Raw genomic sequence first — 26,747 nt, 5'->3', positions numbered from 1 at the left:
ATCCCAAGCAAGCTTCATGCTGTCAGCACAGAGCTCGATGTGGGGCTCAATCCCACTAACTGTGAGATCATGATCTGAGCAGAAACCAAGAGTGGGACACTTAACTGACTGAGCCACCCAGGCACCTGCCCCTGATTTTCTCTACCCCACCTAGTCACCAAGTGGAAAAAGAAAATTTGTGAAATCCCAGAAACCACGCCTGGATTTGGGGGATTCTCTGGGTGACTTTTGAACGTCTTTTTGCCCCCATGCTTGATTTTCCTTTTAACTAGTTCTCAACTGTATAATAGTAGTGGAATGGGGAGAGCAACATGTAGAGTGGTTTGTCGTCAGCCTGACCCCTACCTTGGATAGTCCTAGGTAGTATAATGGGTTTAGACAATAAACTCTTCTGACCGGGGGCTTCCTGAAGTTCTGAGTACCTAGAAGTCAGCTGGAAGAATCTGGGAACCTGGAAGGAGATGATGGACAAGTTCAGAAAAGAGAAGTGGGAACATCGTCGGAAGAATTCTCTTTCACCGTGGTGCCATCAAATTCCCTGTTGCCCAAGCTGATCCCTTGCGGGGGGGGGGGGGGTGGGGGGTGCACCTTAGGCTCTTTCTTTGCCTAGTCAGTCAACAAGCACGGTCCAGGCTCCGTGTATATCTTGTCAGTGGCTTCTCTCCTCCCTGGCCCCACAGCATTTCTCCCTCAGACCTTCACTACCTCTCACCTGGGCTGTGGTTGTTTCCTTCTCCCAGCCACCAGTCTCAGCCCCCATAAATCCATAGCCCTCAATATCACCAGAAAGGTGTTCCAAAAGGGTAACTTTGCTTCCCTAAAACCATTAAGAGATGTTCCCATCACCCCAAGATGGCTCCCCTACTTGTGGGACCTTTGCCACTGACAGCTCTCAGGATGCTTTTAGAAACTCATGGTGACAGCATTACCTGATCTCAAATTCCACAGCACCAAACGCATTCCCTTCCCAGCTTCCTCTCCATCTTTCTAAGTGAAAAGTTTGCCATATGTGCTTGATGGTTTTCACACTCCTCGAAAACCTACTGATTTCCCTTTTTAGCCAAGAGACAGTAGGCTCAGAGCCTTTGCAGGCAAAAGTATCTAGCAAGGGTTTATGAAAGTAATTTGTTTTTACTTCACTCGTTTCACCATTATGTTTACAGCAAAAGACATGGATTATTATTTACAATAGTAATAGAGTTTTCTTAGATGGCAGGTTTAGTTAAGTTAAAAAGAACGGGTTGGGGCACCTGGGTGGCTCAGTCGGTGGAACGTCCAGCTCTGCTCAGGTCACGATGTCGCAGTCTGTGAGTTCGAGCCCCGCGTCGGGCTCTGTGCTGACGGCTCGAAGCCTGGAACCTGCTTCGGATTCTGTGTGTGTGTGTGTCTCTCTCTGCCCCTCCCCCGCTCACGCTCTGTCTCTCTCTCTCTCTCTCTCTCTGTCAAAAATAAATAAACATTTTTAAAAAATTAAAAATAAAAATAAATACAAAGAACGGGTAAATTAAGGAAAACATTAAGAGGTTAAGTGAGAGATATTGCATTATTTAGGTCTGGCAAAAATTGTGCAGGTGACACTGGCTGAAGTTTGGAAAACACTGACCCCACGGGACCTAATCCCTGCTGCTTAACGTGCTGCTCAAGGCCACCACTGTCTGTTCCCATCTCACTTTCCAGTTGCCCTGAGTACCAGCTTGTCCTGGCCTCGCTGTCATCCTGTGGGCTGCGTGGAGTCCTGCCCTCCTGTCAGTCGCTGGGCCATGGCTGGCATGGGTGCACCGGCCACCTTTCCTTACCTGGCAATGACTCCCACTGTTTCTGAGTCTCAGCTCAGTGTTCTGCCCCTCCAAGTAGTTCTCCTCTCCTGCTCTCTGCCCACTCCTGTCCACGGGGATGGCTGGCCTTTCTGGATTCATTTATTCACCATCTGTTGTAGGGCAGACCCTCTACCCTTGCCCGGCTGCCAGGAGACATGCAGTCCAGTGGGGCTGAGACCCCCCCCATCCCCTGTAAAGGGATGAGGTGATTGCGACATAGTGCAGTAATTAACAATGTTTGCAGTAGCTAATATTCACTGAGTGCTTTTTATGGGCCAGACATTCCACTTACATATAGTATCCTAAGTATCGTTCGCCATAATAGTATGACAAAGGAAATACTATTAATATCACCATTTTACAGATGAGGAAGCTGAGGCGTTAAGAGATTGAATAACTTTCTCAAGACTACAGAACCACAAACAGAGGGTAACTAGCCATGCCAGGGGGCAGTGGCGAGGGATACATTTGGCTCTGTGCTCTTGTTCCAGACACATCTAAACATAAATGCACCTGCTTTGTCACCATGTCTAACATTTGGACACAGAGGGACGTGAAGGTGATGAGAGACCTTGTCTAAAGCAGGACCGAAACTCTTCTTTCTTCTGCCTGGTCCCTGGGAGGAAGCCTCTACTGTACTTGCGGGGGACCTAACAGGGCAGGGCACAAAGTAGTGTCCAAGGGGATACCTTAGGGGTCCTGATGTTAGAAGCACATTACATTTCCCTCAGATTCTTTAACGACTCTGTTAACTCTCCTGCAGTCCCAAAGCTCAAGGCTTTAAAATAGCAGCGTGTTGGGACCCCTGGGTGTCTCAGTCGGTTGAGCATCGATTTCAGCTCAGGTCATGATCTCACAGCTTGTGGTTTGAGCCCCACATCGAGCTCTGTGCTGACAGCTCAGAGCCTGGAGCCTGCTTCAGATTTTGTGTCTCCCTCTCTCTCTGTCCCTCCTCCACTTGCACTCTGTCTCTCAAAAATAAATAAACATTAAAAAATTTTTTTTTAATTTAAAATAGCAGTGTGTTTTCATGCACATTATTTCACTTCTGCTCACATCTACCCTGTGAGGTACACTTTCTTAGCCCTATTTTACAGTTAAGAAAATGGAGGTTTGAGCAAGTTGAGCACTTTGTCCAAGGTCACAGAACAGCTTAGTGCTAAGAGCTGGGGTATGAATCTGAACTGTTGGTTATAACTTTATTGTTTTTTTTTTGATGATGATACCATATCTACTCTCGTAGTGAATAGTCAGAATTTTGTTGTTTTGGATTCACAGTACCTCTGAAAATGACATGCTAGCTTCCTGGGGATGATTTCTAGTCAAGGATCATTTGGGAGAGAATAGGATCATTAAAAACAAATCCTAGGCTCGTTATCTCCGTGAACCACAATTTGGAAAGACACGGGCTCTTTGTGGAATGGTTGTATCCAGACTGGCGTCTCTGCAATTGTTAGTATTGCCCACAGGAGCCAGAAGAGGTTACTTCCTGGCATAGCCCTCTGCTTCATGATCCATCAGGCTAGGGTCTAAGGTTCAGCTCCTTACAGGTTTCTCTTCTGCTTCTCCATTCACATCATCAAGTCCAATCCAGACAGCTGGGTCCCTTGCAGTGTCTAGAGGTCGTGCCACTGTCTTCAGACAGTGATGCAGAAACTGGGCATCAACCATGGGCAGGAGGCTGCTGGGGCAGAATGCTGCCTCCCTGTGGTGCCTGGTAGGACACAGGAGACAGCGTCTCCCTCCATTTCCCCTGCCCACAACCTCACTCTAAACAAGAGCTTGCGTTTTTATTAGGTTGAGGGAACAAATGACCCTCTTTGAACTTGACCCTAGCCCGCTTTGTGTGCACCACATGCCCAAGTGTCAGCCACACTGGATTCCTCCCCGTATCCCTGGGAAGTCCGTAACCCTCATGCCATCATAACCTTCACATTTCTTGGCTTAGAATGACCTACTCCATCTTTCTCACATGTGCAACCCCACCCACGTCTGATACTCAAACCAAATAGTCTCTGGGGAAATCCTCACTATGTCCGCCTCTACTCTTCTCTGAAATTCTAGAATGCCTTAGTTCTGACACCACATATCACAGAGGTTACAAGCACTTGCTTTAGCGTCAGACAGATCTAGGCTCACAACCCAGTTCTTCCAATTACTGATAATAACATTGGGGAAGTTATTGACTGCTCTGCATCTGTCTTTACTCACTCTAAAATGGGAATGATAGCATCTGCTTCCTCAGGAGGCTGGTTTGAAGCTAAACACGGAATGCTACGTATATAACATGGTACCACAATGTCGACACAATACCATAACAATTAGTTTTACTTCTCGTGCTACAAATAAGGGTTCCCACTCCAGATTTCGTAGAGCAGGTACTAGGGTACAAGCCATACATTGATTGCAGCCTTCGTTTCCCCAGTGGGTCCCGTCTCTGGGCCAACGAAAGCGAGAGAGTGGGGAAGGGGAGAAACAATGAGGACACGGAAATTGAAAGCAGCACACGTTTTTTATTTGCCATTGTCCACCCGGTAGGAGGCTGCCGGAGACGCAACCAAGCACTTGGGCCCCTCCTTCTTGCAGTCAGTTAAGCCAGAACCTCGGGGGGGGGGGGGGGGCACGGGGGGGGTGGGGGGGCCAGGGGGCACGGGGGGTGGCGGGGAGAGATCAGGACAATAGATTCCACCTCAAGGCCTCTGATCCTGTGAAGATCTGAGATGCCTGGCTCTTGCCTCTGCTTCTTGCCAAAAAGTTTGCAACTCTGGCTTTTTCCCGTGGATAGCCATAAAGACTCCTCACCTCGTCTTTAGGAATGCTCTCAAAACCAGCATCTTGGCCTTTCCCTTTCATGGGTCTTGATTTTGATTCCCATGACCCAGCAGTATCACTGGGAAGCATTCTAGTGGAAAAGTTTACTACTGCCTCTCTCTGTACATAGAAATAAGTAATGCCTACATAGAACTTGGTACTTATTTGGGCTTGGTACTCTTGGCACTTATTTGGGCTTGGTACTCTTTTGAACACCTTGCAGACATTAACTCATCTGTTTAATTCTTATGATGATCATAGGGAGTAATCTCTAATATCATCCTTGTTTTTATGGGTAAGGAAACTGAGGCACCAAGAGAGTCACTTACCTAAGGTTCCACAACTAGCAAGTGGCAGGAGTGGGATCCAAACCAAAGCCCAATATTGTCACCTCTAAGCCACACCCCCTTAACGGACAGACAGTTGGAAAATCAGTTATACAAGTCAGTTGTGCATTATATGCAGATTACATTATATGCATCTAAAGAATGATGTTAGCTCTTTGAGACTCAGCGGCAGTAACACTTCCCCTTAGAAACTTCTCCATCCTCTCTCCCAAATGGAATGAGGTGCCTCCTTTCTTCTTTCTTTCCTGATTATTCTGGATCCACCTGAACCCTGACCCTCCAGGAGACTGTAGGCTCTGGAGAACAGACGCCTTATTTTACTTATCTTTGCCACCCCGGTGTCTGTCTGACCCAGCAGTATTTGGTCAGTGAATGAATAAGTGATTGAGGATACGTCTGTCTCCTAAATCTGTGAGAATCAATCGATAATATTCTACTTCTGGAAAGCAGGGCCTGTACTCCATATATTTTAATATTCCCCCCAATGCTTACATCTCATAACAAAGGCTATCTACATGCTAGTTGAAAGAGTGAACGAATAACCAACTCTTTTCTAGGACCCCCCGACAAAGTCTGCCCCTTCCTCTGCTCTCACTCTCTCTTGCCCGATGGTTTAGCCCCCACAGGCTTAATTTGTGTAGCTTATTCGTGTTTAAAAATGAAGGTGACACTCTACTATCTTAGAAACACTCTCCACTCCAACTGCTATTTTTAAAAGGGGCAAGTTCAGTTGCGGTTGCAGCTCTATGCAAGGAGTGGCAGGAGTTTATCATCTGTTGGTGCTGTGGAATATAGCCAACATTTATGGCTCATTTCTCCCTTTCTCTCCCCATCAGCTTTTCTTAGTTTCTGAGCTAGATTATGTCCTGCCATGTTATGAGAAAAACAGCAGCAAATCTGATGGGGACTCTGTGTCCGGGAAGACTGGAAAAGTAAGCCCCTTCCCCTTCCCTCACCCCCTTTCTTTCTGTTTCTTATTAAAAAACAATGCGTGTGTGCATGTCCTGAGAAGCGTTAACTACCCTCAACGTATCATGTCCAGTGTTTTGAAGGCACTGATGAAAGATGAAAAAATAATGATTTATTTATGCAGTCCTTCTCCCAACCTTTTTCCCGGTCTCTATGTTAAGGAGAAGATGCCTAGAAAGACCTCCCCCTACATCTTCCATGCTGAAGTGTAGCTGGTAGGGAGACCATGAGCCAAGGGGGCTGTGGAGTCCTTTGCGAGCGATAACTCAAAACTCTGCTAGACAGTTATGTCCAGCCTCCAAGGTGGCCCATATTAGTCCCTGTCTCCTGGAAGATACACACTTGTATGGTGCCCTCGACATTCTCCTAGGGTTGGTCTCTGTGACCAGTTGCATTTTATGAGAAAAATAATGACATGTCACTTCTGAGATTAGGTTAGATACCTCCTAGGACATGTATCTGGGTATCATTCCCTCTCGGTCATTCACTCTGGGGATGCCAGCTGTCATATTGTAAGCAGCCCTGTGTGCAGGCCTACGTGGTGAGGAACTGATGCTTCTTGAGGACATCCATGGGAAAAGTTTGGATCTTCTAATCCAACAAAGCCCTGGGATGACTTCACCCCCAAGCAACGTCTTGACTGCAGCATTAAGACAGACCTCAACCAGAACCACTCATCTGAGATGCTCCCTGAGTCTTGACACTCAGACACCGAGTGAGATCATGAGTGTTTGTTATTTTAAATTGCTAAGGTTTGGGGTAATTTGTTGGGCAGAAATAATTAATTGGTATAGCTTTACAGTTAGATCAGGGAATTGAAATCAAACCACCCGGGATTGGCTTTGCCACTTTCTAGCTGTGTGACCTCTGTGGGTTCCTACCCTTCTGAGCCCCTGGTTTCTCATGTAAAAACGTCAACTTCATTTCATGATTCCTGCCTCATAGAGATGGGATTAAATGGCAAAAAATAAAAGCGGTTGGAGAAAACATATTTACCAATGAGGATCCAATGAGCAGTACAGATAAGATGGGTGGGGGGGGGTAAAAATGTTGGCTGTCTGGTGGTCCAGAAGGGGCCCATGGCCTGTCTCATTTGCACATTTCATTAAGTTTTATTTTAATTCCAGTACAGTTAGCATACAGTGTTCTGTTAGTTTCAGGTGCACAATACGGTAATTCAACAATTCTATACATTATTCAGTGCTCACCGTGGGAAGTGTGCTTCTAATCCCTATCACCTATTTCACCCATCTCCCTCTGCTGACCATCAGTATTTTTCTCTATAGTTAAGTGCCTATTTCTTGGCTTCTCTCCCCCCGCCCCACACTTTTCTTTACTCGCTTGTTTTGTTTCTTAAAGTCCACATATGAGTGACATCGTATGGATCTGTTCCTTCTCTGCCTGACTTATTCCACTAAACATCTTACTCTCTAGCCCCACCCATGTGGTTGCCAATTGGCATATTAATATAAATCCCCACAGAGAGATTTTTGGCTTGCCGGAAGGACCTGGAAATATTTTGCGTGATGGTTTGTACCTTGGTGGGATGTCCCTCATAGGTAGACTCAAACAGCATCTTCTCCCCTTGGAAGACATTGTGTTATAGATTTTTAAGACTTCCTATTTTCCTGCTACCTCAACAGATCCACAAACAAACAGGCAGGAAGCATTTGACCCACGTGACCAGGTGCACCAGCGTGGTAAGGCTAGCCCCTGCCAAAGCTCCCCCTTTGGCCCTCTCCTGGTTGTGACCAGTGACCACACCAGTGAAATTCCTCACCTCTCTTGCTTGTTGTGCACCACACCCCGACCTCCAGTAAAGGCACTTGCCCAGAGGTCCTCGCTCTCTCTCGGCTCCCCACCTGCTCGGCGGAGCCTGTTCCCTGCACCCTCCTCCCGTGTGGCCCCTGCGCGGCCCGCCTCGCCTCTCTCTTCTATGACTCGTGAGCATAACAGATCTCTTTCGTGCTCGTACGCCTCTCTGGTGTTATTTTGTGTCTGCACCCGACTGATCATCAAACCCTATGTTAAGCAACATAATCATTCTTTAAAATAAGATGGTGTATCCTCAAGGAAATGCCTATTAGAGATGAAGAAATGGTTTCCCGTTTTACAGGTAGAAATACTGAAACTCAGAGCATTGACCCCCTTTGCCACGGGCCCCTGGCTAGACATGCTTGGGATTGGAAACACGTCTTGCTCTCTACCTCCGAGTCTCTCACCTCATCTCCGAGCAGCAAGAACACGTCCCAGGGCAGCTGAGACACATCCAATCCCTTCGTGTTGCTCTACTGGAAGGAATGGGACTATGGAGCTGAGCGTAGCACTTGAATCCTGATACATGTTAAGTAAAATCCAGGCCAGACGTGTTGCCTGGGAATTCTGCCCAGTGCTCGGCTTCTTGCTCTCCACGTACAAGGCAGTGTATGTGGAGCTCTAGCCGTGACGAACACCCTAAGTCTAACTGACCCTCAGGCGATCCAGACGCAGTCTTTGGCCAACGTGGGGCCAGCTCCATCATTCCGGGCTCGCTACTGACCTCCCGATGCCTCCCTCTGTGCCGTTGGGGACCCTGCGGGCCTCCTCTGTGATGGCAGAGGAGGCTGCTGAACCCATCCTGGTTCTACAGCACTGGGGACGCTGCTGACTATCTCCTGTCAGAAGCAGCTGCCTAGAAAGCATGGCTTCCCTATGCAGACAGTGCAGTAGCCCCCACTTTTCTCGAAAGTTCGCGTTATACCACTTCGCTTTTAGAAAAGACCAACGTTAGTACCTGTTTTTTGCCAACAAAAGAAATCTGGAAAGGGTTTTTGCTTTTATGAGAAAAAGGCAGGAAGTGCAAGCAACATTCAGCATTTGTTTGGCAGTGAGCCGCGATGGATGCGGCACGTACCCCAAGCAGCGGCAGTGGCCCCGCCAGTTCCTTCCCCGGGGCACGACGGCACCTTAGCGTCAGGCCACCATAGCTTTGAACTGCGTCTCTGAGCATCTGTGCTTTCTGTCGATTTATCTCGTGCATCCATTAGCAAGATGTGTCCTCAGGTATCAGAAAAGCCTAAGAGGTTATTTGGGGGGAATCTGGAATGCTCACAAACTGTTCCATATAAATTAATGGCAGTTGTTTCGCTTTGTGCCATTTGGGCTTCTGAAAGGGTTCACAGGTCCCTTCTACTTTTGGATGGCAGGAGAAGCCTGGACTGGGCAGGACTTGCCAGCCGGACACTCCCCCTCCGCATGGCGAATGTTCCCGCATGATTACAGCCCTAATGGGAGCTTGAGCGTCTGCAAAATTAGCAGGCTTTGCAGATGATTCTATCGAGCTGCCAGTTCATGGAAACTTTCTGGGCTACTTTCTCAGGTTTCCTGAACTGGGATTCCAGATAAGAGAAACTATGGGACGGCAAGTAGCTTATGTAGATGACGAAAATGATTTCCTCAGCTCCCTGAGGGTCCCTGGTTCGTTCTGAAAATTAAACTGACGAAGATCGATTAGCAAAAAACATATCCATGTCCTTGAATTTTACATGCACACGAGAAACTTCACAAGAGAATGAAGACCCAAAGCAACCAGAGCAGAAAGCTTTTATACTTTTTTAGACAACTGGACAATGAACTTGTGAGGAATTGGCAAGACAGAGTTGTTTGGGCCAGGGGTAGTAAATGGTGAAGAAGTAACCAGAAAGAGAAGAGTGAGTTTCACAAGGTTTGTGCAGATTTCCCAGCCCTTAATTCTCCATCTCTGATGGTAAGAGTGTCTCCCTCCCTCCAGGTTCAGGTCGGGTACCCTTCACATGGGGGATTTATCTCATGCTCTCAGAGATGAAGGGCGAAGCGTTGGGGGGTCACAGTGACCTTTTTGCTCCTGTCATTTTTAAAAAAAGAAAATCCTTCGGCTTAATACTTAATATGCTGAGGTGTCATATTTGGGGGTAGCATGTCCTGAACCTCTTAATATACAATAGCATGTTTGGAATGGAGGCCAAGCAAGGTCACTTCTCTTTTTGCTGGACTGAGACACATTCCGCTTCTTCCAAAGGGCCACAGTCATGGAGTGCAAGAGTATGTAGTGAGGTTGGTCTGGCCACCAGGGCAGTGCTTACCAAAGTGTGCTCCTTGGAACCCCACATGTCCTACTGCCCTGAGTTATTCCTTCATGGTCTGTACTCTCATTTCTCCAAGGCTTGACCCAGATGTAACCTTCTCAGAGAGATCTTTCCTAACCACAATATCTAAAAATGCAACAATCCATCCAATACTTCCTCTATCTCTCCTTGCTTTCTTTTTCCCCTTAGGACTTACCACCCTCTAACAAACTGTTTACTTATTTTGTTTACACTAGGATGTGTGGCAATAAATTCTGTTTGTTTCATTTACCCTGTGTCCTCAGAGCCTACAATACAGTCTGGCACCTCATATGTACTCCATAAATATTTATTGCATTCGTTAATATTGGCAACATTAAAAGAAGAGACACACACCCTGCTTTGCAATAATGCAATATCCCTAGTATGTTATAGCATTTTAATATTTGCAAAATCTTTCCTATGCCTTGCCCCAGTATGATCCTCACCTTAGGCTGACAGAGCCAGCACTATTATCCTCATCTTGGGAAAGGTCAGGCTCAGAGTGGTAAAGCCATTTCCATAAATTCACACAGCCGAGAAGTGCCATAGCCCCACCTTGAACCAGGCATCCCACTACAATGTGTTTGATTCTTTAGTGCTGTCTTCTTACTGATGTGGCTACTGATTTAGGGGCGACTTAGAGACGAATTCTGAAAACTGAAGGCTTTGATGTTCTCTCAAAGCCCAAACTTTATTCTTTTTCCCCTTGTTTTGGAAGAACAATACATTCATCAAACGCCAACTGTTCGAGTAGGATCAAGGATCAGAAACTTGTAAGAAGCAAATTCTTGTGAAGCAGTTTCACATTTTGGAAAGCATCCAGGTGAAAGCTGGGGTAGCTTCAGGCTACATGGTGGCTTGGGGGTTCCCTCCTCCCATACCTCATTAGGTTCACATCTTTCTCAGCGCCAAGACTGTGGAATGGAATGAGGCAGAGTACTACCGGATGGGGCTCCAGGTGAAATGTCCAGGCCTGTGCCTCCAGAGAATCAAGTGGAAGACTGAATGCATGCAGGGACCTCCAGGAGGATTTTTGTTAATTGGCCAAGGAAGTGCACTGGCCCCAGACAGACATGGGTTCTGATCTCAGCCTTGTCACTTGCCATCTGTGTGACCTTCGGCAGGTTGACTAAGCTCTCTGAGCCTAGGTTCCTTGTGTGAAAATGTGACCAGGCCGCCTGACCTGGTGCTCTACTAACCAGTCATGTGTCCTGGGCAAGATAATTATTGAAATTTGAAGTGGGATTTATGAGCAAACGGCTAAGAATTATCGAGACATCTTTGGTGCAAAAGGGTGATTTTATTAAAGCACAGGGGCAGCACCCGTGGGCAGGAAGAGCTGTTTTGGGTTGTGAGGAGCGACTGATTATATACTTTTAAGTTTGTGGAGGGAGGAAAGGTATAGACAATGTAGGTATCCAAGGAATTTCTGGATGCCAAAAAACAGAGTCTCACAGGACCCTGAGGATTTAGCTATTGTCAAGATAAGGTTGCTTTTAGTTTTTAAGGAAATGTAAACATGAAGGCATTAAGGCAGCCATAAACTTCTTGATGAGTGTTCCACACTACAGGTCTCTGGCATCTATCAGTGGGCTGCAGGCTCTAAGGGAATTTAATTTAAACTACATGTTTCTTGCCTTTGTTTCCCTCATCATAATCAATGTTTTATGCCTTGCTTTCCTCATCTATAAATGAGGGTGATATCAACACCCAGACCAGTATGGTGAGGTGAGAATGATATGAGGTAATATGTGGAAAGCACTTAGAGAAATGAATAATGATTGCTAGTAGTACATTATCACACTCGGTTGTTTATCAGCGTCCGGTGTGTGTTGTCGTGTGCCGGCCTCCCCCAGAGGCAGATCCTCTGGCAAGTGTGTGGCACTGGCACCTCCCTCAGGGAGGTGGTCTTAGGAGGTACTGTGGGGACCCAGGAAGTGGGAGAGGGAAGGAAAGGCAGCTCTCAAAGTGCGTGTTAGTGGTCGGGTCACTGCCGTGGGCATTGGAGACTCAAGCCTGTGGGGACCTTGGGGAGATAGGGTGAGACATACCTGAAAGCTGTGTCGCCCTCGGCATGTGGGACTGGCCGCCATCTTTTAGTGCTTGAGGGCTGCTTCAGGAGCATTAATTCTGTGTCAGCCCTGAGTTGAGTCCAGTCTGTAGCAGAGCACTCCTATGGCTGGAAAAGTCCAGCGTTGGGCAGAGCGTGGAAGGAATTTGTGGTGAGCACTCTCCATGAGTGCCGAGGGGGTAAAGAATGTGGATACAAAAGCAAGTGTCAGGCAGAGAACCGGGCTCCCGTTAAGTTTTCAATAAAAGCTTCCCTCTACCCTTAACGAGTTTCCTGGCCGAGGTAGATTCCCTTGGAAGACGTGAGAAGAGCTTGAGGGCAAGCAGTTTATCTGGCAGAAGGTACCAGAAAGCAAGGACGGGCCAAGTGGGGAAGTGAGGCAGCCAGTAGAGGGCGCTTTCTCAATCAGGGCCCGGCTGTGAAAAACTTGCCCTTCTGGGAACTCTGGAGACAGTGCAGGGCACCTCAGAATTATCTCTGCACAGGGGTTCAGATGCCGGGTGGTGTTTATCTACCAAGCCCCTGTCAGGCGCGGTGTCTGCTTCTCTCTCCAGTGTGAGGAAGCAACGTTGCCAATATGTCTCTTCGCTGTCATATTTCACTGCCTGGTTACTAATTATTATAGCTCTGGCTTACCAAAGTTAGGAATTAGAGGATAATGATTTTCTTTTAAGTTTTATTTATTTATTTTGAAAGAGACAGCGTGAGCAGGCGCACAAGCGGGGCAGGGACAGAGAGAGGGGGAGAGAGAGAATCCCAAGAAGGCTTTATCCTCAGCTTGAAGCCCAACTAGGAGCTGGATCCCAGGACCGTGAGATCATGACCTGAGCCGAAATCATAACCTGCTGAGCCCCCCGGGCACCCTGAGGATGATGCATTTGGTCAGTATTTAGCCACATATCTCCAGTTGTTTCAGAAAGTAATTTGAGCAAGTTCTGGAAAAGGGCAGTGCTCTTGGGCCGTACTACCAGAGACTTGTTTTCCAGAGCCTGTCTGCCCCTACACTGACACCTGTGTGACCCACACAGAGTGTTCCCCAGGCTCTCGGGGTGAACAACCTGTCCTCTGTAGGTCTCTCCCACATGTGCTGTTGTAAACATCATCCATGGGGCAAGCACACGTCAGAGACTAGAAGTCCAGTTGCTGATGTCAAACACATTTTCAGGAATGCTGGAGTTGAGCCTCAACTGAGAAGGACTCCAGTGAGTGAAAACTGGGGCTGACATTTCTGGTGAGCTCAGCATAAAACTGGTGGAAGCAAGATATAGGGGCTGCTCTCAGGCTGGGGCACACTCACTGGGGTGGGCGTGGGCAGCTCACAAGGTCAGCTCAACACCGTTATCCTCTGGAAACGCGTTGTCATAGGATGGTCCTGGCTCACCTGGCTTGGAGAGAGCTAGGAGTGACGTCGTCTTCTCAGCATTTACTCTTCCTTCTAAAAGTGCGAATAAATCACAAAGATAATAATATTTCCTGTTCCTAGATACTCTTTTTCTACCCCTGGACCTTGCGCTCAAGTCAGTCCAGTTTGGAGGCAACTTACAAAGAGTCACAGCACATCCCCACCACTGTGGTTTGGCCTGTGCCTTCCTCCACCAGGAATGCCTTATCCCCAGAGAATGTTACACCTTAGTCTACCTCCTAATGGTGGAAATGAAAATGAATGAGTGGACGTGGACTTCACTTGGAAGTCCACTGAGCAGTACCTGCCGACCCCTCCCCGCCACCCAGTCCATCAGCGATCCGTGTAGTATCCCATTCCCTCCCTCCTCATCCATAGGGCAGCCGCAGTGGGTGACCTGCCCTTTCAAAACCCTCCCTCTTATGGCCACACCCAACACTGGATGGTTCTAAAGGAGAACGTATCCCTCATAACTGCCTCTCAAGACACTTCCCATCCTTCAGGACCAATCAAATCCTATCATCTCCCCCAAAGGCTTCCCAAATCCTCCACCAGAATCTCTCTTTGCCTATATTCCCTTTGCATTTTATACATAGCCATCATGACAATCTGCTCTAAATTAAAGATATTAATACGATGTTCTTCCAGCCTAGGTGGTAACATTCAACTGAGTATCCATCCTGATGCTGCTTTGGATGCAGTAGTCACTAAATAAATGTCACTTCCTTTGCACTGAGTTCAAATGAATGACAAAAAGGGTAAAAGCCCAGCTTTACAGCTTGGGGAGACACTCCCAGCACGATGCTGTCCTGATGGTGACAATAATGACGATACCAGTGACGTTAACGGCTAGAATAATGGTATCGATCAGAACTGCCGTTCGCTGAGCACATATCATAATGATGGTATACCGGACAGTCTGCTAAATGCTTCATCCTCACATCAATCCTGTGACACAAGACTTATTATCATTCCCATTTTCTAGATGAGGAAGCTGAGGGGGTAGAAAGGTTAAGTAAGTTACTCAAGCTCATACAGATAGCAGGGCAAAGTAAGGACTGAAATTCGAGGCCCTTGCTCTTAGAAAGCCTTGCTCCAAGGAAGATCACTATGATGGTTACACAGAATACACAGAAGATCAGGTGTAGGGAGATGGGAATGGAAGAAAAAAAAAAGACTCTTGTGAGAGTTCTGGCAAGAGATGAAAAGATGTAAGTGTGAACAAGTACACAATGGAAACAGAAGATGAATTTGAGACATATCTATCGGGTAACACCGACAGCAGTTGATGCCTAGTTGAATGTAGTGAGTGAGACAGAAGTCGCTGAAGATCACGTCAAAGTTTTTGTTCAAGGCAGTTGGATAGATGTTGATGGCGTCAGCAGGTTTATGGAGAAAGCAAGACTTGGTGAAGAAAAACAGTTGGACGCCTTAGGGTAGGACGTGTTGGCGCTGAGGTGCCTGCGAGACATCTGACTTTGTTCCAGTGATAGTAATAGATTAAGGAGCAATTTGAGCGAAACAAGAATTTTGTGTTTGCTCATGTGTGATTTCATCCACGAGAAGCACTCGGCGAATGCAGAAAACCATACCCAGCTGAACCGAGCCACAAAGGGATCCCCGCCCCCCCCCCCCCCCCCCACACACACACACGCCTCGCACATCTACCAGCTACCTTGGGCTGAATCGCATGTGTCCAGAGTTCCACCTGTCCACGTCTAGTGTTACAACTTTCTGAATCATCTCATGACCCTCCTTCTACCACTTCACAATCACTCACAAAGTGTGATGGTTCCAAAGCATCTTTCTCCAGGCAAACGTCAGGTGTTTTTCAATATTTATTGTAGCATTTGTGCTATTGTGTGTGTATTGCTTAACCATTTAACATGTATAAATTGTGACACTGCATGAATTAGGTCGGCATCATTTTCTATGTGTTTTTGACACATATGTGATGAAGTTTTTGACTATTGTTCTCCTAATTCCATTTTTGCCCATAAGCCTTGTTATTTTTATTATATAATTTTGCACAATGTTGCAAAACAGGATCCTTAATCAGAGATTGGCAAACTATGGCCCCTGGGCCAAATCTGGACCATTGCTTTTGTGTGTGTGTGTGTGTGTGTGTGTGTGTGTGTGTGTGTGTATGTATAACATTACTGGAACAGAGCCATGTCAGTTTGTTTATTTACTATCTGTGGCTGCTTTTTCTAAAATTTTTTTAACGTTTATTTATTTTTGAGAGACAGAGCATGAGCAGAGGAGGGGCAGAGAGAGAGGGAGACACAATCCGAAGCAGGCTCCAGGCTCTGAGCTGTCAGCACAGAGCCCGTTGCAGGGTTCAAACCCACAAACCTCAAGATCATGACCTGAGCTGAAGTTGGATGCTTAATCGACTGAGCCACCCAGGCGCCCCATGGCTGCTTTTGAACTACAGTGGCAGAACTGACTCTCTGTGACTGAGACCCACCCCATGGCCCACACAGCCTAATACATTTACTATCTGGCCCTTTAAAAACAAATTCTACTGGTGTCTGCCCTAGCTCAAAAGGAACGTGGAGGGTAGCAATGAAGGGGTCTAACCAAGTTTAGGAGAGTAAAGTGAAGTGTTCCAGTCCAAGGACAAGGTCAAGATCACTGATTCAATATTGAAACATTTGCAGGAGGATGAAGAAACTCAGAGTGATCAGTGCTATACCCACAATAGACAAGCTAAACATGGGGAAAATATTTTTCAAACAATGTGATATTAATTGCTTCAAAAAAACCATCAAGATATTCATCATGGGAAAAATTAGTACTTTCTTGGGGCCTCCTAATTTCATAGTGTTTATTATTTTAATTTGAATTGCATATGGTTTGTGGCAGCAACCCTTCCATGCTTAGGGCCTCGAAGTTCTTAACTTAAGGAAGAAGGGTGCCTGCGGGACTGACTTGAGAGACAGGTCAACAAAGGGCTGGCAACTTATTGTGGACGCCCTTCTTGCCGTATTCCCCTGGCCTTGTTGATGCTGACCTGGCTCTTCCACTTTCCAACAGACCTCTTCAGTGTAAATTCCAGAGCCACCATTTGCTGTTATTTTGGGGAAATCACGTCATCTTTCTCTTCTCCTACTTCTCAGCTACGAATTGAGCAGACACGCTAGTATCTATTTAGTAGATAATCCACAAAATGTTCTTAGAATACTATCTGGTATACATTCAAGCATCGAGAAAAGGTTATTATTTTCTTTAATGTTTATTTATTTTGAAGGAGAGAGAGACAGAGTGTGATTGGGGAGGCGCAGAGAGAGAGACACCCACAGAATCCACAGCAGGCTCCAGGCTCTGAGCTGTCAGCACAGAGCCCAACGCGGAGCTCAGAGTCGCAAACCACAAGATCACGACTTGAGCCGAAGTCAGATGCTTAACCCAATGAGCCATCCAGGCGCCCCCCAGAAAAGGTTAGTTATGGTAAGTGCCTATTTAAATCTCCAATATGCTTTCGCCAAAGAATATTCAATAAAAACTGAACGGGACAAGTGGGAATGACATCTTTTCCAATTAGTTTTTCCTCTACCGACCTCAGATCTTTGGAGCGCAACCATACTCTGTGTCCTAATTTGTACAAAGTGTTCCTTCCTTCACTTTTCACGCGAGAATGCAGAGCACTTTTGGAAGTATTTTACTCCGGAAGTGGGGGGACGAGAACTAAACACACATACTGACCAGTGTGGCGGGTTCCAGGCCACACTGCTGTGCTTCATTGAAATCATTATAGCAGGTCCCGTAAGCCAGGTATTTTTCTCCCTTCACGTATGATTAAACCAAGATTTACGATAACTTTTTAAAAAAGCTAGCTCAAGACACATAGTCTATGGCCCTCCTGTGATTCCAAAGGTTATTATCCCGTGTCTCTTTGGCTTTCCCAGTGGTTCTCCCAGGGGGAGGGGTGGGGAGGGCAATTTTGCCCCTAGGACACATTTGGCCTTGTGCGGTCTGGAGGGGGATCAGTGGTGCCACTGACTTCTCTAGTAGGTAGAGGCCGGGATGCTGGTAGACATCCTAAAAGGCACCGAACAACCCCAAATGATCTGTCCCCACACGTAAATAGTGCTAAGATTGAGAACCCTGGACTAGACCATGCTGCTTCGGAGGTGTTTTTGTCGGTTTAAGGAAAATAAGTGAAAAGAAAATATATGCAAATAACGTCTCTAAAGGACTTGCTGCAGTGGTTTCAGTTGATTATTACTCAACGTTGCTGATAAAATGAATTCCTGTTTTAAATCCTGAAGTTCAACGTTTTCACATCTCTTCTTAACCTCTTCCACTGTTGTCTGAGACTCATTAATATGGCTGTTTGTAAAATGCTTGGAACATTTCAAGGAGAAAAGGAGATGTTTGTTATTCGGCATTGCAAATACCGTGTCCACATTGCCCTACGTTAGCAGAGTTCCCTCCGAAGGGAACTCAAGATGCCAGACATGATTCTCAAGGCCACTATGAATTATGCTGTGCCAGGCAGTGATACTTGGAGAAGTGCTTTTGGGTTGTTGTTTTTTTTTAAACTGTGATTCATGTCTCTTTTGGACTCTGGCAGACATAAAGCAAATGCTCTTGGTGTCTCATCTAAATCTCCCTCGTGGGATAGGGGCACCCCACTCTCAGCCTCTGTGATTGTTGGCTGGCCAGGGTGCACAGCTGCCCCCAGGGGGCTCATGCCCCACCCTGTTGAGCACTCCAAGGCCCAAGACTGACCGACAAAGGGTTATGAAAATCGGGTCCCCTTGCCTCAGGAGGATCAACTCCTTGGTACACTTCGTATTCCACATCTGCCCAGGGGATCAGACTGAAGCTAAATTCCAGCCAAAAATGACATCCTTGCTTAGATTTCTTCCCCTAATTTGTCTGGCTTCCTATATTGCCCTTCTCCTGAGAGGAGCACCCAATAAATCACTTACACAGAAATACCCACTGGGGCTCTGGGCCTATGGAACATGACCCAAAACACACGGGGTCAGCAAATTCAAATGGTGATGAGTATTGTAGGTACTTCTCCTATAACATCCTCCTTGCTTTGCTACATTCCTGTTCTTTAGCCTGGGTGCTGACAGAGACACGGGGGGCTAGTCAGAGCTCAGAAACTGATCAGAGAGAGGAAGCCGAGTTCTGCCTACCAATCAAAGGACTGTCTCTCCAAACTCCTCCTTCTCCCTAAGGGGAGCATTTGTTTCTTGGCCGGAAACTAGGCTTCAGGGCAATCGCAGTTTTGTCTGACACCCAGCTCCCATCAAAATTAGTGGGGAGGGATTCCTACTTCACCATTCCTGTTGAATTCATACATTTAAGATCATCAGCACAAAATAGCCCATGAATCTTTGCATCCCTTAATAAGGCTATCAACGATATCTTATGTGAATAGGTCTTTTTTCTTCCGTGATTCCTGAAGTTCTTGAGAAATAGCTCGACCTATTTATACCAGTCAGTCCACAAAGACAGATTATGGTGACCAAATAGTTAAAATAACAGTTAAGACAGCTTCCTAAGTATAATTTTCCGAGCAGTCCTTGGTGAATGCAGGCTTGTTTTTTTTCCCCAGTAATGTTAGGTTTTTAAAAATATATACAGCCATCAAATTAAGGGGAAATGTATGATTTTTCTCTCTATTCTGATCACACATTCCTAGAGGGATAGTTTTTGGCTAAGTAAAGACATACATTCATTTATTCATTTCTCAGATGTTGTCTAATGCCTTCTGTGTGCCAGGTGCTGTTCTAGGCACTTGAAGATACAAAGAGGAGCAAAACAGACAAACACTCCTGCCCTCTTGGACCTCACTTGCTAAAGGGGAGACAGAGAGGAAACAGAAGAGACTGAAAATTATACATCGTACAGTGGTGTCGGACGTTGGTAAGTGAAAGGAAGAAACATCGATTAGAATAACTCCTCACCTTAGTGAGGAGGATGCTAAGTTAGATATGATTATGATGTGATGTTTCTCTGATCAGATGACAATTTAGTGGAGACCTGAATGAAGCAAGGGAACAAGACCTATGGATATGTTGGGCGGTGTTTTTCAGGCAGGGAGCAGCTAGTGACAGATCCCTGAGAATGGAACACACCTGGAAGTTTCGAGCAATGGCAAGTGCGCTGGCTAGAGCACCGAGAGTGACCTGTCGAGCAGGTGAGGCAGTGAGGCCACAGGATCTTACCAGAGGCGCTCAACAGTTTGGGTGAGTCAGTTCTTCACAGCCCTCCTGTTATGGGGCAATACGTTTCCTCCGCCCCCAGGTGCTAAAGGCTAGTAGCTCCCCACTTACTAGGACAAGCCAACATACGTCCCTACTTATTTCCAGTAGCACACTGGGCTATGTATGGAATTAGTCCCAGTGGAGACTAAGCTTTAGGACAAGAAGTGACACCATCAGGTTTGCTTTGTTAAGGTTACTGTGACTGCCGAGCAGAAAGCAGATTGAACAGGTGGAAGGTTGAAGATAAATCATTGAGAACGCTGTTGAAGTGGACCCGGGGAAAGAGAATGGTGGCAGGTCTGGGAGGTATCAGTGGAGGTGGCCCAAAGCAGTTGCTTTGGGAATATTGTTTGAAAGAGGAGCTGGCAGGATGGGCTGGTGTTGGAAGTAAGATGGGTGAAAGAGGAGAAGTTATGGAAAAGTCGAAGGTTTTCTGTTGTCATTTCTGTTCCCGTTTTGCTTATAAAGAAGTATTAGAAGTAATGTAGCTAGCTATCTTATCTTCTGGTCATTTCTGTGTTTGCGTGCGTGTGTGTGTGTGTGTGTGTGTGTGTGCAAGCCTTATTATTTAAATGATACTTGCACCCCTGGGTTTCTTAGCCTCATCACTACTATGCTGGGGAGCCATTTTGTGCGTTATAGGATGTGTACTAGGATTCCTGTGCCCGATTCACTAGATGTGAGTAGTACTTTCTTCCTAGTGTGAAACCAAAAAATGTATCCAAACCTTATTCAGTGTCTATCAGGGGGGCAAAATTACCACCAGTTGAGTACCACTGGTCTAAAAGACGTAATGAGGCTGTGGTCCTAGCTCTGCCTCTAATTGAGTGACCTTGGGCAAGCCACTAACTGCTCAGGGCTCTGTTTCTTGCTGTGCATTTATCAGAAGTATGAGTAAGATGTCTGTTAACCCAAATTGGTAAGTCTATAAATTGGTTAACCAACTCCTTTCTGGGGAATTAACTTCCACTCAATTTCAAATGAACAGTGTCTCAAAAAATCTTATTAATATAAACATAAAATTAGTTTTTCTTCTGGGAGTGAAAAAATGCCCCCAACAATTATAAGACTGATTTTCTCAATCTAGGCCATAATTTCAACAGGCAAAATTTGCTAATAAGCATTCCCAGATTCTGAAATAGCTTCTGCAATTTTCCTATTTGCAAAGTCAATTGGGGACTTAAAACCACAGCTGTCCATGTGTGGTTTTCTGTGGGCCTTATTGGGCAATTTGGTCCAATAAAGTTTAGCTTTCAGTGGACAATGTTGAATTATGGCAGGCACTGCTAGGGATTATTTTGCTACATCACGTCCTCCCCTCCTTTGCCCAATTAGGGCTGTCAGTAAATAAATGAAATTGTTGGAACAGATGGAAAAATTTAGTACGACCTCTTCTAAATGATCTCATACAACCTCCGTGAATTTTGTGAAACTATTTCCCTTAAATAAGTATATGGTTTTTCTTATCCACCCTAAAATTTGGGATTGAGGAGTGTCCATAATCAAACAGATGGCACTCATTTGCACCAACAGGCTGGGATAGGCTCACCTCTTACCTTTAACTGGTATGGAGTTGGGACCAGATCCTAAGCCTCTTTGCCTTAGGTCTTGGGTTTTGCTCACTACACCTACAGTGACTGCCGTTTTGCCAGATATTGAGGGGGGAGGCCAGCATGCCGATATGCTGTGGGCTGTGAAGGTGTGTTTACAAAATCATGGAAAAACCAGAAAGTCAAACCACATGGCTCTCTATTTGTTGTATGTGTTGTGAGAAGGCTAAAATCTATTCCCCGTGTGCGTCCTCTGTTTGGGTGACCTATATGCAGAGTTTCTACTTTATAGAATCTATGGATGCTTTTTATTAAATGAAAAAGATAAATCAATTTTCTATATTTATCCCTGCCTTCTAGCTTCTCTAAGCTTGGCCACCGCCAGAGCCTTTTAAGGAAAGCAGAGTCAGCTAAATGTGCCTGCCTCTTTCTGGCTTTTCCTGATTTCTAGATGGCCAGGAATTTCTTTCCTGGCCACATTCAGTGGTCAACGTTCGATGCTAAATGGTGGATTAATTTATGGCATTGATTACTATAAATTAATCAGCATATGGAAAAAGTGGTCCCCAGAGGGCTGCATCTGGTGACTTGGACAGGGCCAACCCTGGGATGACTTCCATTATTCCAATGACAATAAGGCAATTAAGCTTTAGAAAGATGGCAAGGATGTGGCCCACCATGAGGAAAAAACCAGATTTATGGAGCATTTTGCCTCTGAAGAGCTCTGTTGAGCACGGCTCTACCTGGAAAAATGGTTGAATAAGAAAACAAAATACATTTATAGCCCGAGGCAGATCATGAGCATACCTCTGAGTCCATTTTGTCTATCTACTGGAGGTTCTAAAATTCTCATTGGCAAGAAGAATTACAAAGAAATGATTACTCCCTTTATTCTTTCATTCAATAAATATTTGAATATTTGCTTTCACGGAGTTTAATGCTGGGCAGAAGGGTGAGTAGAAAGGCCAGTAGGATATAGGGCCTTCTCTTAAGGAATTTATGACGTTGTATCGATCAGACTGCCACAGATAGTTCTAACTCTACTACGTATATATGACAAAATAAAAGGCATGCCGTGGCAGAGAGGTGGTCAAGTATTGTGGAATAACAGGAGAAAACACAATTACTTCTAGTTATAGGGGGAGCTGTATGTAATGATGTATTAATTAGGATGCTTCAAGGAAAGTAACACAATACTCAATGAAAAGGAGCTTAAACTGACACTGGGGATCTGGTTAAAATGCAGATTCTGATTCAGGTTTTCTGGGCTAGTGTCCAAGATTCTGTGGTTACAGCAGAATTCTCTGGTTATAACAGGTTCCAGTTTATATTGAGAGACTTGGTCCACTGACCACCCTTTGAGTAGCAAGAACTTTTAAAACTAGGCTTTGTATTATTTCATATAACAGAAGTTTGGAGACATGTGGTTTCAGGGTGGGTTTAAAAAGCTCAAATGACATCAGTAAAGAACCAGGTTCTTTCCATTCTTCTTCTCTGATCCTTGACATAATGGCTTCTGTCTTCACACTTTTCTCTCATGGTCTCAGGATGGTTGCCACAGTTCTAGGCATCACACACAGGCATGACAAAGGGCATGATCAGTAGAAGAAGAGGGATATTTCTCCTCTTGTTATTCTTTTTTTATAGGGAAAAAGGCCTTCACTAAAAAATTCCTGGCACCAAGCTTCCCCTTAGTTTCCAGTGACTGCAGTCATGTGTGATGTTAATCCTTCACTGCAAAGTCTGCTGGGAAAGCAGGTTTTCAGCTCCTACAGTGAGTTATGGGCTCTGTTGTAAGAACGGTGGGGAGGAAAAGTTGGTTGGGCAGCCAACTGCACTTGTCACAGTGGGGCTGGGGTTCTGTTGGCCATAGAAATCTTGATGGGCTAGGGACACCCCACTGAGTTAGCACGTGGAAGGGGAAATTGGAGTCCATCATATAATGTGTCACTTAGATAGCATTAGATGACTTAACTTAGACCTTAGAATTGTCTCCTTCTAGAGGCACATGTCTCCCCATCCACCCTTCTATTGTCTTGATTCTAAACACTGATATTTCTCACCTTGAATATTGTCCTGGAGTCCTAAATGCTCTCCCTATCCCCACCCTTCTACACCTCCCATCCATGCTGCATACAGCATCAGACTCCTAGCCTGCAAATGTGACTGTGATATACTTTGTTCAAAACTCTTTAGTGGTTCCTGATAAAATATTAACTCCGTAATACAGTCTTCAAGTTTCGTTATAATTTCCTGTCTGCTACTTGTTTGTCCTGCTTCACCTCCCAACACTACCCACTAAAAGTCAGACTTCAGTGCTACAGAGAATAAGAGAATGATTTTGCTGGGACCTGTGATTAAATTCTATAGGTATAAAACCATCTGCTTAAGAATTCCTTTCAATATCTCCACAGATCATGAGAAATGATTACTAGGATTCCCCTGTTATGGAACATGTACATTTTCTAATCCACCCCCTATGCTAGATGCTTGATTATCATGGCCATCCTCAAATATGCCAGGAGGCTTTAATGGTGAGAACTCCAGGGGCCTTTCATTCACTGAGGGAGGGGGAGTCATTTGGAGCCAAAGTTCTGATTTCCTTAATATTACCCTTAGTTTGCTTTCCTTTCCGTGATTTATTAAATTTTACCCAAGACTTGAGGACTTTCTGGCTTATTTGACTTTTTGGTATGCGTGATTTATTATTATTAATATCTCTGCCCATCCTCTCATTATTTTTATCACTCTCCCAGATGTAAGTCATAGGCTGCTTACTTTCCCTTCCTGTCCTGCACCTCCCCCAAATCAAACACGGAGGCTGTCGTATCTTAGGTGCTTAGAAAATGCTCTTTCCTTTCTCATCCTAAGACATTTATTGAGCACCTTTTGTCTGGTATGGTGCTAGGGAGTTGAAGATCCAACACATGGTCTCAGCCTTTAGATGGTCACACTTGAGTTCACCATGCAAATGCTAGTTTGATTATAGCCATATGGCAGTATGTAGGGAGCATTGGAAATGGGAAGGAAATCGTCCTTAGTGAGTTAGGAAAGGTGATTTGGGGAGGATGTTGGTGAGAGACACCTAAAAGGTAAGGAGAACTTGGGGGTATCCTTTCTGGGAAGTATCCCAGTAAGCAGCACAAGAGTGCAGTGAATTTGGGGGAACCATGAACAGCTAAACTTGGCTAGACCCTAGAAGAAGAGGAAATCACAGAGGGGGAGGCTAGTGAAGTAGACAGACAGATTATAATGAGACTTATAGGGCTGTGTGATAAAGTTCTGGTTTTATTACGAACCACTGAAGAATTCTAAACAAGGCATGTGACCAACACATTGCAGACTAGGGAATCGCTCCTGCTGCTGGGCTGAGAGCAGAGTTGAGGACAGTTAGACCTTTTCGGAGGGTCATAGAGTACCCAGGTGAGCTATGATAATGTTCTGAATCAAGCCAGCAGTGGAGGGGCGTTGACAGAGTGGTGTGGATCATTAGCAAGATATTGAGGGGGTAAACTTAGTTCTATTTGGTGATGCATAGGGAGGCTAAGGGTGACTATGTGGTGAGTAGAGAGAAGAATAGGACTTTGAGCTTCTTTTACGCCCCTTCGCGCCCCTCGCTGAAATTGTTGCACGACTCCTTATGTCCAAAGGTGCGTGCCAGATACACCCAACAACCTATAAATGTAACTCAATCTTAATTCCTGGTACAACTCGCTAGCAGTGCCTCTCGCCGTGTAACTCTTGAGGAATTGAGTACTGTGGCTCCAAGAACTTTGGCCATGTGCGAATATTGCACCTTTCCTCTCGGGTATGATCTCTATTTTTATTGAACAACTGTCAGTAGGCCACGCAGCATTGCCAACAACACACTGAAAATAGAATGAAAGCAATTACCTCAGCAAAGATTAACGCAGAAAGTAAAATTGCACTTATGTAATACTCCTTTTCCAGGCACTGAGACCAGCCTTCCGTTGGTTTGTCTGTATCTGTTTCAGAACGGTAACAGAATGACACCATCCCTGTCCATGCTGGAGGGATCCATTTTCTCCATAATCCCCTCTTCCTGTGATCTCTAAATCTGTTCTCAGAGCAGACTCCAGAAGAGGGCTGCTCCCCAGGGATGATTTCCCATCAAGATGCTACAAACAGATGAGAGATAATATTAGCTAACAACATATCAGCACTCCTCTGGTGTTTGGCAACTACTTGTCAGTAAGCTTCAAGAAGATGCTTGTGTTTTGGAGAATGTCAGTCCTAAGAGGAACTAAGAGTTGCAGAAGAGATGATTTAGGCCAATTCACAAGCCTGGGGAAATAAATGGCTTGCCTGAAGCTTCCTTTGTCCCTTGAATTTAAAGAAAGGATTGAAACCCCAGCCTCTACTCCAACAAGGGCATTTCCCCCACGCCCTTGGCTTCTTACAATGAAACAGGGACCATAGGGAAAGCTTCCTTGTCAAATCCCTAACACCCCCAGTGGGTGGAGAAAACCTTAATACAAAAGAAGAAAATCAACCCCATAATTAGATACAGAACTGACTCCAGACCAGCTAGCAGAAATACTGTGCCGGCTTCCATAAGTGCTACAGAAGGAGGAAAGGAAAGTCTGCATCAGCAACTTGAGGCTTACATGTGGGTCTGATGGAACGATCCCATTTCACAAAGCACAAACAATAACAAAAATAGCTATGATGGGAGGCAAAAAGAAACAAGAACAACTAATTGCTAAGGAGGGCCACTTTGGCATCAATTGTTAATGTCACCCAGCTTCACCCCCCCCTCCCCCCCCGCCAAACCCCACCACCAAATCTCTGGCATTACAGACTGAGTTGGCTCGTTATACCTATTAAGTTGTACTGTTATAAATGTTAGCCTCTGACCAAACCTTGTCAAAGCAAATCTCACATCTGAAAAGTAACAGGGAGACAGGATGGTAATGGAGATCGTGGGGGGAAACAGGATGCCTGAGACGCACTGATGATTCTGCCTTATGCACCTAGGTCCCCATGTTAGTTAGTTAGAAAGAGAGAGAGGTTATCTGCCAGACATAGTAAGTGTTATATACACTATCTCAATTGATAGTGTATAATTCTTATAACCACTTTACGAGATGAATATTGTAGTATTGTTCTCCCTTAAGGTAGGGAAACTGAGTCAGAGAAGTTTTGACCCTTCCCAAGCTCAGACCTTCCCAAGTTTAGACCCAAGTTTAAAAACTGTTTATTTTAGGGGCGCCTGGGTGGCGCAGTCGGTTAAGCGTCCGACTTCAGCCAGGTCACGATCTCGCGGTTCGTGAGTTCGAGCCCCGCATCAGGCTCTGGGCTGATGGCTCAGGGCCTGGAGCCTGTTTCCGATTCTGTGTCTCCCTCTCTCTCTGCCCCTCCCCCGTTCATGCTCTGTCTCTCTCTGTCCCAAAAATAAATAAGAA

The 26,747-nt window shown here is 45.6% G+C and overlaps 1 long non-coding RNA gene across 1 annotated transcript in view; it reads left to right on the top strand.

Moving 5' to 3' along the window:
* The window catches only part of LOC147577113 (uncharacterized), a 62,948-nt gene that overhangs the window by 30,696 nt on the left and 5,505 nt on the right, over positions 1–26,747 (top strand). Inside the window, exons 2-4 of the long non-coding RNA XR_015255748.1 lie at positions 16,795–16,994; positions 19,287–19,430; positions 19,601–19,753. This is a non-coding gene — a long non-coding RNA (uncharacterized LOC147577113). The remainder of the gene's footprint in view (positions 1–16,794; positions 16,995–19,286; positions 19,431–19,600; positions 19,754–26,747) is intronic.

This window comes from Puma concolor, chromosome C2 (assembly GCF_028749965.1).
Source record: "Puma concolor isolate L17-30 chromosome C2, mPumCon1.1.hap2, whole genome shotgun sequence".
Lineage (NCBI taxonomy): Eukaryota > Metazoa > Chordata > Mammalia > Carnivora > Felidae > Puma > Puma concolor.
Note: the sequence above shows the minus strand (reverse complement) of the source record. Positions and strands in the feature narration are given on the sequence as shown.